Below are 18,604 nucleotides of genomic sequence, written 5' to 3' on the forward strand. Positions count from 1 at the left end.
ACAAGGTGGGTGTGGGTGTGGGGATGTTTGTGTACCTATTCATAGACTGAAAAATTAAGTATTCCAAGTTGTCTATAGAACTCAATGGCTTCTTTTATTATTAACAATGTATTCCATTAACAGGGCATGCTATACACCATGGTAGCTATGCAACCGAATGAAACAAGCTAACAGGAATCACCTTGTATACTGTCTTCTAAAACACTGGTAAAGGAGAAAACTCTTTGATAGTAGTTATAGTTATTTCCTTCAAAATCTAAACAGTATGTGGGAGTCATGAGTGGTTGTAAAGTGCCTATATCTCACAAGCAGTCTTATTTGTAAATGTGTGCAGTAGAAGCCTATTTGTGCATGCTCTTAGTAGATTTAGGCTTTCTGATATCCAAGGGCACATCTTTGGGAATCTGTCCTTACCAGAGTTGGACAGTAGCCATTCACCAGTGGCAAGGTCACTCCAGCCATCCTGCTGTGCTTTTCACAGCTGTAGGAGCTGCTTCAGCACTAAAGCTGTGGTAGCCTGTCACTTTGTCTCATGTCCAGGGAGAATCAGGGGGGAAAAAACACACTTTGTTGCTTTCATCAGTCTTAATTTTTTTATAATTCACCACAGTGCAACTGACACACTTTCTGGTGTATTCTTCTATAGTTATAATGTCCTGTCAATCTTGACTTTCAGTGAGTACAATCATAAGGAGAATTTCAATGTGCATATTATTTGTATGGGTTTAAAAAGAAAAAACTTCCATGTGGGCCAGACTCTGTTTCCATTACAGTGGTGTGAATCCACAGTCACTCCTCTGGAGTCAGTGGAGAGGACGCTCCAGATGTTCATCAGTGTAAACAAGAGCAGAAACTGAGTATGTGGGCCAGATCCTCAATAGGTATAAATTGAGGTAAGTGGTTTCAGGTTTGAGGTCACAGGTTTCAGTGGAGCTATAGTGATTTACACCAGCTGAGGATCTGGCCTTTTATTTTTTACAGCGTAGATTCTATTTCAGCATAAGTATTATGACCTGTAACATCCTAATACTGCCAACATACTGGGAGAGAACATCTATCTGTGTGCAGTTGGAGGAAGTGGGAGGAATCTGAAAGCAATAGTCTTTTATCTACTCCCTTACCATAACCTAGGAGAGAGAAATATTTCCATGTTTTTTCACTTTAAGATGCATAGGTTCTTCCTTTTTGCTTGACTGTATGTCAGGCTCAGTGTGCAATGTTAGCTCCATGCTGCTGGTTACCTGATCTCAACCTGAGGATCTGTGGAGGTGAAAGGTAACTCAGTTCAATCTCTTGAGGCTAGCTCACCTCTGTGCCTCTTCAGAGCAGATTTGTCAGTTGTGTAAAATGCCACTGCTGTTGCTTTTATACTCTGAGTCACTAGGCAAATCAGAGTCAAAGAGAGTCAAACACATTTGCTAAGTGTGACAGTGTAGCAGAGTGCCACCCAGCCCCCTAGTGTTTTGAAGTACTTTATGCAAAGAGGTCTGCTCAGATGTTTAGCCTTGTGTTCTCTGATACTGAAAGTGAAGTGCAGGATTCTGAAAAACTCATAAGAGGTTGAGGAATTCATCCAGGACTGTTTACCAGTGTGATAGACAATAGACACAATGTCCAACCTGCATACCTCTCATGAGTATAAGTGGAAGTAATAGAGTATCCTACCTGGGCTTTGTGTAGTTACACAGCATGCCAACAATTGTATGATCACTGCTTCAAGTACCAAGGGAAAAAAAATCTAAACAGGTGCAGGTTTTTTTAAAGATAGTTATCTATTTACACACCGTACCAGGCTTTCCAAAATAGCCTTAGATGAAAAGCAAGCTGCAACAATAATATACTGTACACAGCCTTAAGTGCTCTAATGAGTGATAGCTGGAAATGAGAATAAAAGCGAAGAAAATGCCATGCAGCTTCAATATTGTAGAGAAGTAGGATCCAGATGGCAAGCCTTTTTATAGCAATACACTGGATTCATGGCTACTAGTCACTTGTTTAATTTGTCTTACTTTAATACTAGTTCAGTGTGATGATTTTGCTAGGTAAGGCCATAAAAATGTAGGGTTTTGAACATGGTGTCTGCTTTCAGCAGACCTTCCCCCACTTCCCTTAACCCTTTCTTCAGTGATTATTGGAATTCTTTACTCAGGAGCATCACCTGGAGTATTTCATGGGCATTTACACTGCAACACGAAATAGAATCAGAAGGTTTACATATAATAGAACCGTTGTTAACAAGACTTCACATTGGAGGATAAAAAGATTGTCAGTGCGCTGTTTGAATGCCTCTAGCCTGAAATGTTTTTTACTTTTACTTTTAAGCTGCAATTGGAGCTGAAATGCTAGTTGGGCAATACCAAGGCATACTATGGTTGTAGTCTAGCAACTGTCTTGTCTTTTCAAGTGATGTAACTACACATATATATTGTGACTTCATACTGCTTTCTCTAGTTTGTTTCTATTTACACCCCAGTGTGGGGTGTTCCATTCCCAAGCAGCCACAGTAACAATGATCACTACCATTGCACCATCCCGTAAGCTTTCAGTAAGTGACACCCAGTGGTGATAATGAGCATCAATGCTACCATTCAGTGGAACCTGCTGTGGGGGACTTCTGAAACAGGGTAGACAAACTGCCAAACAGATGGACGACTAATGGTGACCTGGCTCTGAGTTTATGAACCCCCATTGTGGGTCTTGGACCTTCTATCTTAGCTACTTATATGGCTGCCATCACTGTAGTAATTGAATCCCTCACAGTGTTCAATAAATTAATTATTGCAATGGCCCTGTGAGGTAGGAAAGTGTTGTTACCCCCATTTTACAGATAAGGAGTTGATGTACAATGATTCTCAGGCTATAGCTACACTGCAGCTGGGAGGTATGATTCCCAGCACAGAATTGCGCTAGTTCCGCTCAAGCTAGCATGATAAAAATACCAGCGTGGACATTGTGGCACTGACAGCAGCCTGGGCTATCCTCCTGAGCAGCTAGTCTGAGCCACCACCCGTGACACAAAATCCACATTGCTATTTTTAGAATTCTAGCTTGCACAAGTCTCTCTACCTGCTCTGGGAATCGTATCTGCCAGGTGTAGTGGAGACATCTCCTAAATGATTTGCCCTAAGTCACACAGGAAGTCTGTGGCAGAGCAGGGAATTTAACCCGGGTCTCCTAAATCCTAAGCTAACATCCTAACCATTGGATCATCCTTCCTTTGGATTTCCAGTACCAAAGCCCAGGTTTCTGCCACATGAGTGAAGAAGTAATTCCATTATCTGGTAGCAATAGTAGTGTGACATTGCACGCCATAAGATTTTGTGAAAATATGCTAATGCGTGTGAATATAACATAACTGGAATATGCTTCATGCAAAAAGGTCTCTTGTAAGGTATCATTACAAAGCTTATAATCTGGTGGTCACCCTATTTGTATAAATGTATCATTCTTGTATCTGAAACTAGAAATATGAAATATAACTCTGAGGTCCTATTGTAATTATGCAAAGTGTGGGCCACCAGTGGTGGTTTAGAATCTTGATGGCTCCCATCAACTAGGACAATTGACTGTGGATGGCTCTGTTTACTTGCAAGCCTTCCTCTGAGTCAGGCTGGGAAGAATGAAGGCTTAGGGTCTCACAGGACATGTGACCGTGCATAGGCGCCAACTTTCCCCAGCACCGGTGGGTGCTCGCACCCCCCTGCCCCGCCCCCATTCCAACCCCTTCCCCAAAGTCCCCTCCCCAACTCCATCCCCTCCCTGCCCCTATTGGACCCCTTTCCCAAATCCCCACCCCGGCCCAGCCTCTTTCCCAAGTGCATCGCGTTCCCCCCGTCCAGCGGTGCACCCAGGGGAGGAGGCGGAGGCAGAGTGGAGGTGGAGGTGAGCTGCGGTGAGCGGGGGCAGGGTGGGGGGGAGCACCCACAAATTTTTCCCCATGGGTGCTCCATCCCCAGAGCACCCACAGAGTTGGCGCCTATGTGACCATGTCACATGGTACTGGAATCCATCTTTAACCTGGTGTTTTTCCATTTAGAAGGAGGGGTGGGGACCCAAAGAGACAAAAGATTCCCACCTTGTGGCAAAGCTATATAAGTGGGTGGAACAGAACAAAGGGGGCTGCAGTCATGAGAAATCCCCTAACTACCACCAGAGCTGAAACAAGGACTGAACCAGGGGAAAGGATGGGGCCCATACTAGAAAGGAGTCTAGTCTGTGAAAGAAGCTTATTGGAACATCTCCGAGGGTGAAGGTTTCATCTGTAATCAGTTTCTTACTGTATTAGGCTTAGACTTGAATGTTTTGTTTTATTTTGCTTGCTAATGTACTTTGTTCTGTCTTTTATTAGTTGGAACCACTTAAATCCTACTTGTTATACTTAATAAAATCACTTTTTGCTTATTACTGAACCCAGAGTTAGTGACTAATCCCTGGGGGAGCAAACAGCTGTGCATATCTCTCTATCAATGTTATAGAGGACAGACAATTTATGAGTTTACTCTGTATAAGCTTTATACAGAGTAAAACAGATTTATTTGGGGTTTGGACCCCATTGGGAACTGGCTATCTGGGTGCTAGAGACAGGAGCACTTTCTAAGCCATTTTCAGTTACGTCTGCAGTTTTGGGGGACTTGATTCAGACCTGGGTCTGTGTTTGCAGCAGGCTAGCATATCTCGCTCAACAAGGCAGGGTTCTGAAGTCCCAAGTTGCCAGGGAAAACGGGCTCAGAGGTAGTCTCAGAACATCAGTTGGCAGTCCCAAGGGGGGCTCTGTGACCCAACCCATCACAAGTAGGCTCTTATCCTCTACATGGCTAGCCACTAGAGAAGGGCATGAGACATTTACTGTATTATACATACACTCTCTGTTGAAACAGGGTCAGCAAAAGGAACACTGAGAAATCTCCACACTCACTTTTGCCATTTTACTGGAAAGCATTAGCGCAAGGATAAGACAAACTAATGGTTTCCCCTAAGGCTTTATGCTGGCACCAATGCTTTTCAACCTGTACACAAACAACCTTCTGCTGACCCAGTCCCACAAGTTCAAGTACGCAGATGACATTTGATTAGGTGTCCAAGCACAGTCATTCCCAGAACTTGAAGATACCCTAAATACTGATTTAAATAATGCTATAATTGGTGGAATTTACAACCAAGGGGGACCAAGACAGTTTGAGTATGTTCCATCTCAACATCAGAGCAGCCCGAGAACTGTGTATCATTTTCACTGGACATTACTTGAAACATGAATCCCACCCAGTCTACCTTGGAATAACCCTAGATAGATCTCTCATATACCTTAATCATCTGAGGGAAAACTTCAGCTGAGGTGAGGTTGTGTAACAACCTTATAAGCAAATTGGCCAGCACTTCATGAGGAGCAAACACTCAGACCCTCTGAACATCTGGTTTGGCTCTCTGTTACTCTGCAGCAGAATACTGTACTCTGATCTGGCTCCATTCATCTCATGTTGAGTTGGTTGATACACAACTATATTCAACCATGTGCATTGTAAATGGAACAATTCAACCCAAGCCAGTACCATGGTTCCCCATGTTAAGCACTATCACTTCTCCGTACATCCATCATGAGGATGCTACAACCAGAATGGTTGAGAAAGTCAGGGCAAACCTGAGCCTACCACTATACACAGACTTCTTTGACCACCCAAGAGTGCGCTTGTCATCAAAACATCTGTTGTGATCCCACTTGCCCTGCCTATATTTCTCTGTGACATCAAGAATGGTCTGCAGCTGACATGAGAAACTAGTCTCTTATAATTGACCTGATCATGCAGGTACCTGGCTTTGATGTACTATGGCTCTCGTGGGCCCTTCAGAACTGATTTTAAATGTGTTAGGGTCAATGTGCAGCCAGCCTTCACACCAGGGAAGATGTGAAGGAGAGGTTCCCACATGCGACTATGGCCAAAGACAATGTCTCGCATCACTGATGGCTGCCCTCTGACCAGATTTGATGGTGGTCTGAGGGCTCTGCTCTTCATTGATGAGGCTGCTGCAAATTGGCTTGGCAAGTGCTGCATCTGATAAGGAGACTGTAAAACAGAGTTCACTATATGATGACTTTTCTTTTGGCCTGGTTCAGTTTGTCATAGTTACCTGAGCAGACGTTGTTCAGATTAGTTCTCCCTTTCCATAAAAGAGTGGCTTTATGAGTTGGAGTGGAGAAGCCTCATGAAATCTTTCCTATAAACAGTCTATTCCCTGTTGTAGATATTAATCTGCTTCTCAGCCAGGCAATACTGTTCCCCTTCCTCTAATTTTTTTTCTATTTGCATTACGAGCCAGACTCAAATACCCTTCCTCAGAATGAGTAGTACTTGAAATGTCCCATTGAAATCAGAGGAAGAATGTTGCAATCAGGTCCTTAATTAATTAATTAATTTAAAACATGTTCTTTTAGACCTTGAGATTCTAAGCCATTGTGTAAATGTATGTAAAGTGCTAAATGCTTTTTTGTTTCAGTTTTCACCAAAAAGCCTAGTAGCAATTATACTTCTAACGCAGTGAACACCAGTGAAAATGAGGTAGGATCAGAGGCTAAAATAGGGCAAGAACAAGCTAAAAAATACTTAGACAAGTTAGATGTCTTCAAGTCACCAGTGCCTGATGAAATGCATCCTAGAATACTTAAGGATCTGACTGAGGAGATATCTAAGCCATTAGTAATTATCTTCTAAAAGTCATGGAAGATGGGAGGGATTCCAGAGGAATGGAAAAGGGCAAATATAATGCCAAGCTATAAAAAGGAAAATAAGGACAACCGGGGGAATTAAAGACCAGTCAGCTTAACTTCAGTACCCAGAAAGATAATGGAGCAAATAATTAAGCAATCAGTTTGAAAACACCTAGAAGATAATAAGGTGATAAATAACAGTCAGCATGGATTTGTCAAAAACAAATCGTGTCAAACCAACCTAATAGCTTTCTTTGACAGAGTAACAAGCCTTGTGGATAGGGGAGAAGCAACAGATGTGGAATATCTTGACTTTAGTAAGGCTTTTAATACTGTCTTGCATGACCTTCTCATAAAGAAACTGAGGAAATACAACCTAGATGGAACTACTATAAGCTGGGTACATAACTGACTGGAAAACCATTCCCAGAGAGTTATCAGTTTTTCACAGTCAAGATAATGGCATAGAGTTTGTGGATGATACCAAGCTGGGAGTAGTTGCAAATGTTTTTGAGGATAGGATTAAAATTCAAAATCATTTGGACAAACTGGAGAAATGGTCTGAAGTAAATATGATGAAAATCAATAAGGACAAATGCAAAGTACTCCATTTAGGAAGGAACAATCAGTTGTACACGTACAAAATGGGAAATGACTGCCTAGGAAGGAGTACTGTGGAAAGGAATCTGGCGGTCATAGTGGATCATAAGCTAAATATGGGTAAACACTGTAACACTGCTGCAAAAAACCAAACATCATTCTGGGATGTATTAGCAGGAGTGTTGTAAGCAAGACACGAGAAGTAATTCTTCTGCTCTACTCCACACTGATTAGGCCTCAACTGGAATATTGTGTCCAGTTCTGGTTGCCACATTTCAGGAAAGATGTGGACAAATTAGAGAAAGTCCAGAGAAGAGAAAGAAAAATGATTAAATGTTTAGAAAACAAGATCTATGAGGGAAGATTGAAAAAATTGGGTTTGTTTAGTCTGGAGAGGAGAAGACTGAGAGGCAACACGATAACAGTTTTCAATTACATGAAAGGTTGTTACAAGGAGTAGGGAGAAAAATTGCTCTCGTTAGCCTCTGCTGGTAAGACAAGAAGCAATGGGCTTAAATTGCAGCAAGTGTGATTTAGATTGGACATTAGGAAAAACTTCCTGTCAGGGTGGTTAAGCACTGGGATAAATTGCCTGGAGAGATTGTGGAATCTCCATCATTGTGGATTTTTAAGAGTAGGTTACACAAATACCTGTCAGGGATGGTCTAGATAATACTTAGTCCTGCCATGAGTGCAGGGGACTGGACTAGATGACCTCTGGAGGTCCCTTCCAGTCCTATAATTATATGATTCTATGTAGCTTCCTCCTCCAGTGCTTTAAGGATCATCAGAGGGCCAGATTCTGTTAGCCTTACTCTCCTTGAGTAGTTTCTTTCTCTGTGGGTACCTCCACTGAGTTCAGTGGCATTGTGAAATAAGGTAAGGTTCAACTTCAGTAAGGCTATCAGATCTGACCCAAATATATGACTGGACTGAAGTATAAACTCTGGCCACCTGACATGATGAAAAAGCCACAGAAATGTTATTACTAGTGCATTGAAGAGTAGTCTAGCAAAAAGCAAAATTAAAAACTCCTTAAACACATACCGGGTCGATTCTGATTCTCTTACTCCCATTGAATAGTAACTTTCCCCCCAAGTCATCCCACTGACTTCAGAGGGTCTAGTGGTGACGTAACTGACTACTCAATGGCAATGAGGGTGTCACAACTTGGCCCTTTGAGCTGAATTTACCCTAACATTGGTTGTGTTTCCCAAGTAATATATTTATATTTAGGAATTAAATTGGCGGAGAAAAAGGAAAATGATGTCAAGCCCAAATCCTCTTCCTCTCTGGTACAGAGCACACAGAGATTGTGATGTATTCTGATATTTAGTTATTTTAGGTAAATGAAGTGACTCCAAAATCGATGAGTTTTTGCAATGTATCATTTAATCATTTGGACCAGGTTCTGCCACTCTAACTCCGTGAACAGGCCCTGTGGGGTGGATTGTGACTTTGACCACACTTTTATGCATGGGAGTAAAGGGCAGTAAGAACTCTCATTACGTTTCTGCATGGACTACCTGGACTTTGAGTCCAGGCGTATACAAATTAACTTACACCTCATGAATGGGTGGGGAATTGGAAGAACCCCTGCTCCATCACAGAACACTTGCCAGTACAATTGAGGTGGTGAAGGGAGTGTTGTAATATGTTGTTGATATAAGCCAACAGCAAATTAATAATCCCTCAGAAGGAAGCAAGGCGAGAATTGTGTCTGAATCAGTGTCTCCTGGTGCTACTTTTGGAGTGGTGCAGCAAATCTGTCTAAAGGCACAATCTGACCCAATGGGAGTACTCAGGTAGCAAGGGACTAGTCATGAGTAATGCCCCAAAATACTAAAGAATTTCTTACAAACAAACCATTTTGCAAATGGACTGAATGAAACTCTTTCCTCTCCCCACCTGGTGACAATTCTTCAGCTGGGTGGTGAGTGCTTTCTTCTTTGTCTCCTGTGCTCATTTGTCTGAACTCTCAGCCTGTGCAAACCAATAATGGACTGAATGATGATGAGGGGGAACACGCAAAAGTGATTCATTGCAGGGAAATATGGTTTTCTTGCTGTAAAGTTACTGCATGTAAATAATACATGAGGTGATTTCCTCTCAGGAAGGCTACTAGCAAACATTTCCAATGGTTGGAGACATGAAATTGGCAATAGAGGAGTGCTCAGATTGTTTTGCAGATCTTGGAGGTAGAGAAAGCAGTGAAGGAAAAAACTATTGAATTCTCTCATGCTCTAAGACTATAGAGAAATGCAAATATACAATTTCATTAAAATAATTAAATAAATGATGAGGGATTCTAACATTCTGGTTTTACAGATGCACAGATAAGTTGTAAAGAGAATTTCAAGAAAGTAATTTGAGACTCTTCTGGATTTTGTTTCACTCTGTGATGCAGTAGGGTGCACAAGATGATTATTGTTGCTGTTTTGCCTAAACTTTAGGAGTTTTGAAAAAAAAAACTTGTATTTAACATCTCCATTTTTTTTGTCTAAATATTTCACCAACAGTAGACACTGATGGAGCAACAATGCTGATTATGGTTTCTATGGGGAAAAACTAGCCACTGATTGTCCTTTAAAAGGGGCCTACAACAGGATTTAGTTGGAGATGTCAAGGATGAGTAAAGAACAATCTATGATGATTTTTTCCCCAGTGGAATTCAGTTTAGAAAGTTCTTTTTAAGAGACAGAAAGCCATCAAGTATTCACAAGTTTAAAACCATAAATCATAATGGAATAAGCAACTTCCTATTTCAGTTACCCAACTCCATAAGCTTTATCTACCTCATAGCTCTTGCATTCAAGGCTCTTAAAAATCCTCAGTCATTTTTCCCCCGAATTGTGATATGTTGTGTTAATCATTCACTATAATGTCCCGAAAATGTATGTAAATTAGACTTTTGATGAACCAGAATATTTTTACAGATTTTTCTGCATAAATCATGCATGCATGCTCATATACACACAAAAATCTGTTTAAATAGGAGGATATTTTTGGACCTCATTTGCTTTTGAAGTAGATTGAGGCTAGGATACTGATGCTGTCTATGAACAGGCTCACTTATGTGGCAAGATGCCAAGTCCCAAAGCACGAAACAATTTGGGATTAAGTCCTTTCTTGGTAGTAAAAGGTATAGCAAAAGAAAGGAATTTGCTTTCCATGTCTTCCCTTTGCTAGTATCTCACAGGTTGTATTATCAGTATAACTTGTTTTGCCTGTGTGGTGGCATGTGTAATTTTAAGTGTTAACTTGAGACAATGCTACAGTGTTATGGTAGAATGATGCTTTTGCTTATCATTGCTTCCAGCAGAAATTAGAATAAAGCCTCATAAAACTCACCTCCACTGTAATGCATACAGAAATGTGCCATCTGATATGGCTGGTCAAGTGGGGAGATGTGACTACTGCTGCTGATTGACTGTGAATCCTATTATTTTTGTCAACTTATCTTTCCACCTTGTTTGTTTCATTTGACTATTATGTCTTGTCCTTTAGGCTGTAAGCTCTTTAGAGGCAAGGACTATCATTTACTGTATGCTTATACAATGGGGTCCCCACCTGTCCTTAGCTGCAACCACAATGAAAATGAAGTTGGGGGTTGGTCCTGCTTTGAGCAGGGGGTTGGACTAGATGACCTCCTGCGGTCCCTTCCAACCCTGATAGTCTATGATTCTAAATGATTAAGAATGAGAATCTCCAGTTCATGCATCTTCACGCCATCTGTTATATCACATGCCACCTGGAAAAGCTGCTTAGCAACAGAAGTCATGATGGATGCATGACTGGTGCCCCAGTCTAAGGTTTTTTTTTCTGATAGTCAAAGTGCTCTGTGGGATTGGCACTAGTCCTTTGAAAAATTCCCCTGCCCTCCACATACACACACACACACTTTCTCTGCACCTATCATCTCCCATGTCAGTTACCTTCTACTGGAATTATGAAAATATTGCCCAGTGTGAATGCAGAAGTCCAAGTTTCTTAGGATTCAGTTCAGACACCATATCTTTGTATGACAACATTTTTGCAAACATTTTTATTGTCATATTGTCAACTGCTTTCTAAACAATGAATTATAATGGCCTGGAATTAACTTTCAGTTCCTTGACATTAACTGAACAGAATCTCTGTTTGTTCTCCTCAGATATATCTTCTTCTTCCTCTCTGGTATCTCATAGTCTTCTGGAACAAGCCTTGGATCTATTTGTCTGAGCTGAATTTTGTGCAGTCTGCTAGAGAAGTAAAGAGTGGTAGTTTGCATGAAATGTTGGGAGATAGAGAGAGGGGTTTAACATAGTGAGATGCTGCAAACTGGTGTGGAGTGAGAGTAGCTTTATTGGGGAAGATTTCAATAGTGGCAAAGCCAGCAATGGCTTAAATAAATAAACAAATTTAGATCAGATCCCATATATGAAATGGGTGCAGTTTGAAGCAGAGCTGGCTTGCAGGCAGGTGGGCAGAGCAGGGTAAGCTCCCGCACCCCGACCCCGTTTCCTGGCTGCAGCGCTGAGTGGGCGGGCAGAATGGGTGGGGACACGGGGGCGTCAATTTTTCCAGGCCCCCACAATTGGCCAGGGCCCCTGGGCACGGCCCTGTTGGCCTAGTGGCTAATCCGCCACTGGGAGGAGGGCAGGCAAGCAAGTGGGCGGCCAAGCAGTGGAGGAGAGCCTCAAAAACAGGTAGGCCTGCTGCCTTGGGGAGCTGGGCCCGGCATGGGGTCAGTGGGACAGGGACAGGTGCTGGCAGCCATGCATGCTGGAGAGAGGCCTCTCTTCCCAGAGCGGGGTACATGCCCAGGGCCCCAGGTCAGAGTGTCCATTACCCCACACAAGGCTGGCTGGAAGGAGTGGGGAGAATGCGGGCCACCGATCCCTCCTGTCCCCCACCCCTCTGTCATTTCCCGCCCACCCGAAGTCTGGGCCCACCCAAATGTCCCATCCTGGCTACGCCACTGACTGGGGGCCACGGGGAAGTGGCCCAAGAAAATGAACTGAGGAGTCGGAGGAGACGCAGCAAGTGGAAGCCATTTACAAGGTCCCTGAGCTGGGACACAGCGTAGTGGGTGGGCCTAGCTTCCCTCCCTCACCCCCCCACCATGAGGAAGTGGCCAGACAATTGGCTACAATTGCCATTGAGGGAAGTGGCTTGACAGGGAGCATTGCACAACTTTAAACGAGCATGTTCCCTAACTGATCAGCAACATAGCAATGAAACAACATTAATCGGGATGACTTTAAGTGAGGAGTTACTGTACAAGAAAAACACAGTCAGCTGGGGATGTAAAAGAAACAATACAAAATTTGCCCTGTGTGTTCTATCCAGTGAGCCAAGGCTCCTTCTCTCATATCCTATCTCCAGAGGGAGAACTGTATGGGGAGGGGAGAGTTTTGTTGTAGAAGGGATTGGGTTTTGGGGTTTTGTTCTATATGTGCAATGTTTGTACAGACAATCCTCAGACTTAAGACACAATTGGTTCCTAAAAATTGCATCATAAGTCAAAACTTCATAACTCAGAACCACAATCCACTCCATTGCGGGACTGAGCATCGCAAAGTCGAAAACAATTGTCATAAGTTGAATCAGGGTGTCAATTCAGAAGCGTTGTAAGTGCCGTTTGTCATAAGTTGAACATTGTAAAGTCAAGGACGGCCTGTATTTAAATATCCAAACTTCATCTCTTGAAAGTCCAACTCACAAGTCTCAAACTGATGCCAAGTCTTCCCCAGTACTTGCCTAGGTCTCAGGGGAGGTTCTGGAGGGTCTACACTGAGCTCCCGCCTTCTCTCCCTTAGTATATCAAATCCTAAAACTAAGTAGAAGCCCATTATGCTGCCTCTTTGGCCATGGCCACTTCTTTCATCTGGTTCCAAGTTGTTTAGAGGAGAGAAAAGAGCTCCTGATCTTTCCACATCTCCCACTCATAAGAAAGCCACTTTTATGCAGGCTGCCATTCCCGGTATACCTTACTGTAGCGTTAACTCCCACCAGCCCCTAGGAACCACAGTTCTCAGCATTCTTCAGGGCTGGATCTAGGAACATGGTATCTGAAGAGTGGCTCTGAGCACCTTCTCAAAGACAGTACTTAGAGTGAAAATTTCTCCTTTTGTGTCACCAACATCACTTCTACCAGCAGCTGGGGTTTGTGTGTGTGTGTGTGTGTGTGTGTTATGTTTTTGGCAGTCTCCCATCCAAACCCTGACTAGCTTTGACCCAAATTATCTCACAGAAGCTAGTATATAGCAGCAGGTGTGAACACAAGGACTCAAGAACATGTAGGAACTCACCTAGTAATTATTTTGTTTAGTTGGATGAATTAAAGCCCATCCATGTTTCAGGTGCTCCACTGAATTTTAAAAATAATTGGTGATTAGAAGGTATAATTTTAATGTACAGCAAGACACCCAGCCTCTCGCCCTTTTTTTTTGTTTTGTTTTTCAGGATTTCTGAAGTAGTGTAGCTTTACCACTCTGAAAGGATGCCTGCGTGATAGCTTCACATCATAAACATTTTTCTTTATTTTGCAAGAGTAATTTTCTCTTTTTATTTTAGATACACTGTAATCCAAAACCACTGCTGTGCTTTCAAATTCATTTCAACCCCTGTAAATCCTTGCACTTCGCTCCCAGCAGCTAAAGCCATACGTTATACAGTTCCGAAGCTGATCTTTGTCTAGCTGAGAAGACTTATTTATTTTGATAAAATAATATTTATTAACGTCAAAATTCCTCAAGACATTTATAACATGGGAGATTTTCATCTACTCATGGTGGGAGAGCAGCAGTTTTGCTCTGAAGAAGTTGAGTCAAATTCTGGACAGATATTTAGAAATCCAGACACTGTGCTTTGATATCTTCAGTAAAGCCATCCGCTCTTTGAATATTAATCAGGGGATAGAAGAAAAATAGGTGTTATGTTATGCAGAAGGATGAGGCTGCTTGAAACAGCCTGTGCTCTTGTGAGTTACCTCCTGCACTCCAGAGCTTGTTGTTATACAGCTAAATAACTTAACAAATCTTTTTTGTTAAATGGCTTATAGAGCCAAGCCTGTCCTAAGTAATAGCCTGGATTTCACTGGGGTCCTGTGAGCATAATGGAAGGAAGAATTGTGTCTGGTGTCAGTGATGTGAAAGAAGAAATTGATTATTTCATAGTACCGGATGGTGCTTAACAGAAGATACAGAATGGAGAGAAACGGGAACAGACTTTTCTCTAGGGTTTTTGCTCCCTTTAGTGCAGGGGGATGTACTAGTAAGTGGAAAATGTCAATGGTGGGATCTGAAAAGTGGTGTACTTCTGCAGTCTTTACTGGCAACAAAGTTTGGTAGCCCTGAGGCTGCTCTTGTTTGCACCAGGGGCCAAAGTGGATCAAGGCAAAAAGTGATGTAAAGCCAGGTATGTCTCCCCTCTCCAGCTGTACCACATGCTACTCTGATGCATCTTCAGAATATGACTCGTGATCCCTCCCGCAAATAACTTAAATTTTAGAAATAACATAATTGGGGGGGCGGTGACAGCAAATACAGAACAGATGTTGGGAGGAGGGCAACAGCAACATAATACCCTACCATTTCTCACTTTGAGACGTGCACATCTTGATGAATCCAGAGTAGTTATAGGTTAGTTGGTTGGTTCATCTGTTTGTTTCAATGTACCTGAAAGAAGGAGGGTGAAGCTAATTCTAGACTGTTGTGGGCATTGCAAGAAAATTGACTTATTTTTTCCAGGAGGGATTGAAATGAGGGTGGGAGAGTGGTCTTGCATATGAGGTGGCATGGAAAATAAAGAGACTTTTGTGGGAGAAGCTGATGAATGGAGCATCGAGGCTGACAAAAATAGTGGAACCATATCAGTGTGGAGTGAGAAAGGCGTGAGAAAGAGAGTAATGTAAGGCTTTGAAGGCAAGAACGAGAAGTTTACATTAGTTGCAGTTGAGATGATGTTGCTCAAAACAGGACATTTTTTAATGAATTAACATTCAACGTTTTCTTATTGATGCATACCTGATCAGTGGGTTTAACTAACACATGTTCTATGTGCTTCCCTCTGTGCCTCATCCATTCTGATTCAGCTCTTAACTAGTGGACTTAGTTCTTTAGCTCAAGCTGCAGAAGGTTATGGTTTTTGCTCTGGAGATCCCAAGCTCAATTTCCAGTGAGAAGCACAATGATGATGATTATTAAATGGGTGTGTTTATAATATGATTGATAAGACAAAGCATGATAAATAAAACTCTGATAGGCTATGTACAAAGGTTCCTGGAAACTGATGTTTTAACATCAAGAAAGATGGATGTTTTAGTGGCTAGGACATTCGACTAGGCCTTAGGAGTCCTGAGTTCAAGTCTCTGCTCTGTGACAGGCTTTCTATGTGACCTTGGGCAACTCCCTTAGTTTCTCCGTGTCTCAGTTCTCTATCTGTAAAATGAGATTAATAGCATATGCCTACCTCACCAGGCTGTTATGGGGATAAATACATTAAAGGATATGCTACTATGGTGATGGGAGCTATGTAGGTACTTAGGCTAGATCAGGGATCTCAAACTCAAATCACCATGAGGACTAGTACATCAGCCCAAGGGCGGCATCACTGAAACCTTTTCCTACAACAATACAAAAGTATAGTAAAAAATGAAGAGTAATACAGTATGCTATTAAAAGTCAATGTATTAACTTTACAAAAACTGTAATGCGAAAAGTCAGTGCTAATGTTGACTGTCATTTCATTTTTAGCCACTTAGCTGGCAGCGTTTTGCATCAGCCAGAGCATGAATATTGGTTTCATCTCAGGATATCAAATCTCAGTGTTGCTTGCAAATGTTCATCAGTGAGCCTTGAACTTAACACAAATTTGTTAATCTTCATGGAAGAGCAAAACTGTTCATATATATATATATATATATATATATATATATATATACTTCCAAACATTGCCATTACCCTTGCGGAAGCAGAGAATAACATGGGAAGTCTTTCTTGTGAAAGAAACCAGTAGAATTCTGGAATTCCAACATCTGTATACTTCTGCTTCAAAATGGTATCACACAGAAACTCCACTAACTCCATCTCCATTTCCCCTGCCTCCGACCCTGCTCCCATTCCACCCCTTCCATGAGGTCCCACCCCTGCCCCGCCTCTTCCCACACCTTCCCCGCACCCATTCAACCCCTTCCCCAAATTCCCACCCCAGCCCCGCCTCTTCCGCGCCTCCTTCCCAGAGCGCACCATGTTCCCACTTCTCTCCCCCCCAGAGCGTGCAAACAGCTGTTTAGTGGCGGCCAGCGAGGAAGCGCTGGGAGGTAGGTGGAAGAGTGGGAACGTGGCGCACTCGGGGGGGGAGAAGGAGGTGGGGCGGGTGGAGGAGGGGAGCTTGGCTGCTGGTGGGCAAAGAGCACCCACTAATTTTTCCCCCTGGGTGCTCTCAGCTGCGTATTTGAGAGCCCTGGGCTAGATAGAATATAAAATTCTATACTTGGAGACTCAAGCTAGTTACTAGCATTTCAGAGAGCTTGGCCATGTGAAGTCCTGAGTGCATCCTAAATGGTGCTAAGAACCTTCAATTCCCACTGGAACCAATGCTTGACATCTCACAGGATGGCTCTGAAAGTGGAACATACCCACTCTTGCAATTCTCATAGGCTTCTAGAAGTCAATGGGAGTTTATCCTGCCTAGGAATTGCTGGAGTGGGCCCCAGAGGATATTTTACTTTAAAATACACCTTTCTCACCTCCAAGCACTATGTGCAGCAGCTTCCTGGCTTTTCATCTTTGTGTCAGCATGAAAAAATTTTAAGGAAACTATTATACTTATTCCACTATATTCTCTGCAAAATGTATGGGTTTTTTTCTGTCTCTTCATCTCCTATACATAGTATTTATTGGAGGGATTGGCAAAAGATGGCATTTAATAATCCATTAGAAATTAAATTTCCACATGTTTTCCAGCTAAGAGTGCTTCTTGCTCGCAGAAAGAAAAACCTTCTACACCATGTCAACATTGAAAATTGTTTGCAAACATCAGTTGGAAACCTGCCTACATGCTGCTATTCGAACCTGGAGCAGGGACATCTGTGGTTTGGAATTGGGCTCATTAAACCAGCTTCCAAAGGAAAAAAAATACTCTGGATAAATCTTAAAATGCTTCCCATCCTGCAATGAGGTGATTCCACAGACCATGGAAAAGAGCTCCACTAATAAACTCTCACTGTTACGGAAGCAAATATTGGGACTTCTTGAAAGGAACAAACAAACAAAGGAACCTCTTTAATATCTAGCAGTTGCATTATCCAGCATTGCATCATCAGCTGTTAATTAGAGTGAATGATAAAAATAAAGGGGGAGATTTTCAAAAGTCCTGTTTCAAAGCAAAGCAATTCAGGAGGTAGGAGTGCAAGCCGAGGTGAGTGATGCCCACTTCCTTGGATCTGTGTTCAAAGAGAGAATTCATGAACAGGCTTGGGCTCTAACAGTAATGGTACTTAAACATTGGAATGGTTTAAGAGTGGTGGTGGAGGACTCACCCCTGCTTAGAGTCTTTAGAACAAAATTATATGTCTTTGTAATAGACACTCTTTACTCCAGCTTCTGGGAACAATTTGATGCCTTATTTTTAATGGAGGTTCAGATTGATAGTCATTAGTAGTTCCCTCTGGCTTTGGAGTCTATGAATCTCTGACTTAGTCTCATGATTTGCAATACTGTTAAACCTAAAATTGATTCAGAGCAGAAATGGCTGAGGTGTGTCAAGAAATATTCTAGGAGATGAGCCTTAGCTATTAGCTGCAGCAGCCCAGCACCTGATAGCCCAGGTGGATATACAAGTTGTCTAGGTCAATTAACTAGGCCACCACAAGCAGCCTCCCAGAGCAAACCACAGCCATTGAAATGGGCCCCAGAAAATACAAAAGAGAGGTGTGGATGGTTCAGTGAAAATGGCCTGTTTTAAGGATGTGAGGCTGACATATGTGAAGTCTAAGCGTTCTCAAGCATACTTCTTGTATGATTATTTATAATTATACAGACGTGCTCCAACCAGGATTGGATACCCAACATGCTAGTCACTGTTCCAGCACATCGCATGAAACAATCCCTGCCATGAGGAATTTGCAGTCTTAAGCCCTGATCTTGCAAATCTGAATACACGCGTAAAAGTTTTCAGGACCAGGGTCTACACCAGGATAAGACAAACAAGGGGGCATAATAGAGACATTAAGGTGGCCGGGGAGTGAAGATGATAACTTTCATAGTAACATCTGGTATTTAGGCTTGCTGTATGCACAATGCACAGGTTTTGAATCAA

The 18,604-nt window shown here is 42.4% G+C and overlaps 1 long non-coding RNA gene across 1 annotated transcript in view; it reads left to right on the forward strand.

The window, feature by feature from the left end:
* Positions 1-18,327, forward strand: part of LOC123350641 — a 64,123-nt gene extending 45,796 nt beyond the window's left edge. The window contains exon 4 of the long non-coding RNA XR_006573788.1: positions 17,251-18,327. This is a non-coding gene — a long non-coding RNA (uncharacterized LOC123350641). The remainder of the gene's footprint in view (positions 1-17,250) is intronic.
* Positions 18,328-18,604: the final 277 nt, after the last annotated feature.

The sequence above is a fragment of the Mauremys mutica genome, chromosome 1 (assembly GCF_020497125.1).
Source record: "Mauremys mutica isolate MM-2020 ecotype Southern chromosome 1, ASM2049712v1, whole genome shotgun sequence".
Taxonomy (NCBI): domain Eukaryota; kingdom Metazoa; phylum Chordata; order Testudines; family Geoemydidae; genus Mauremys; species Mauremys mutica.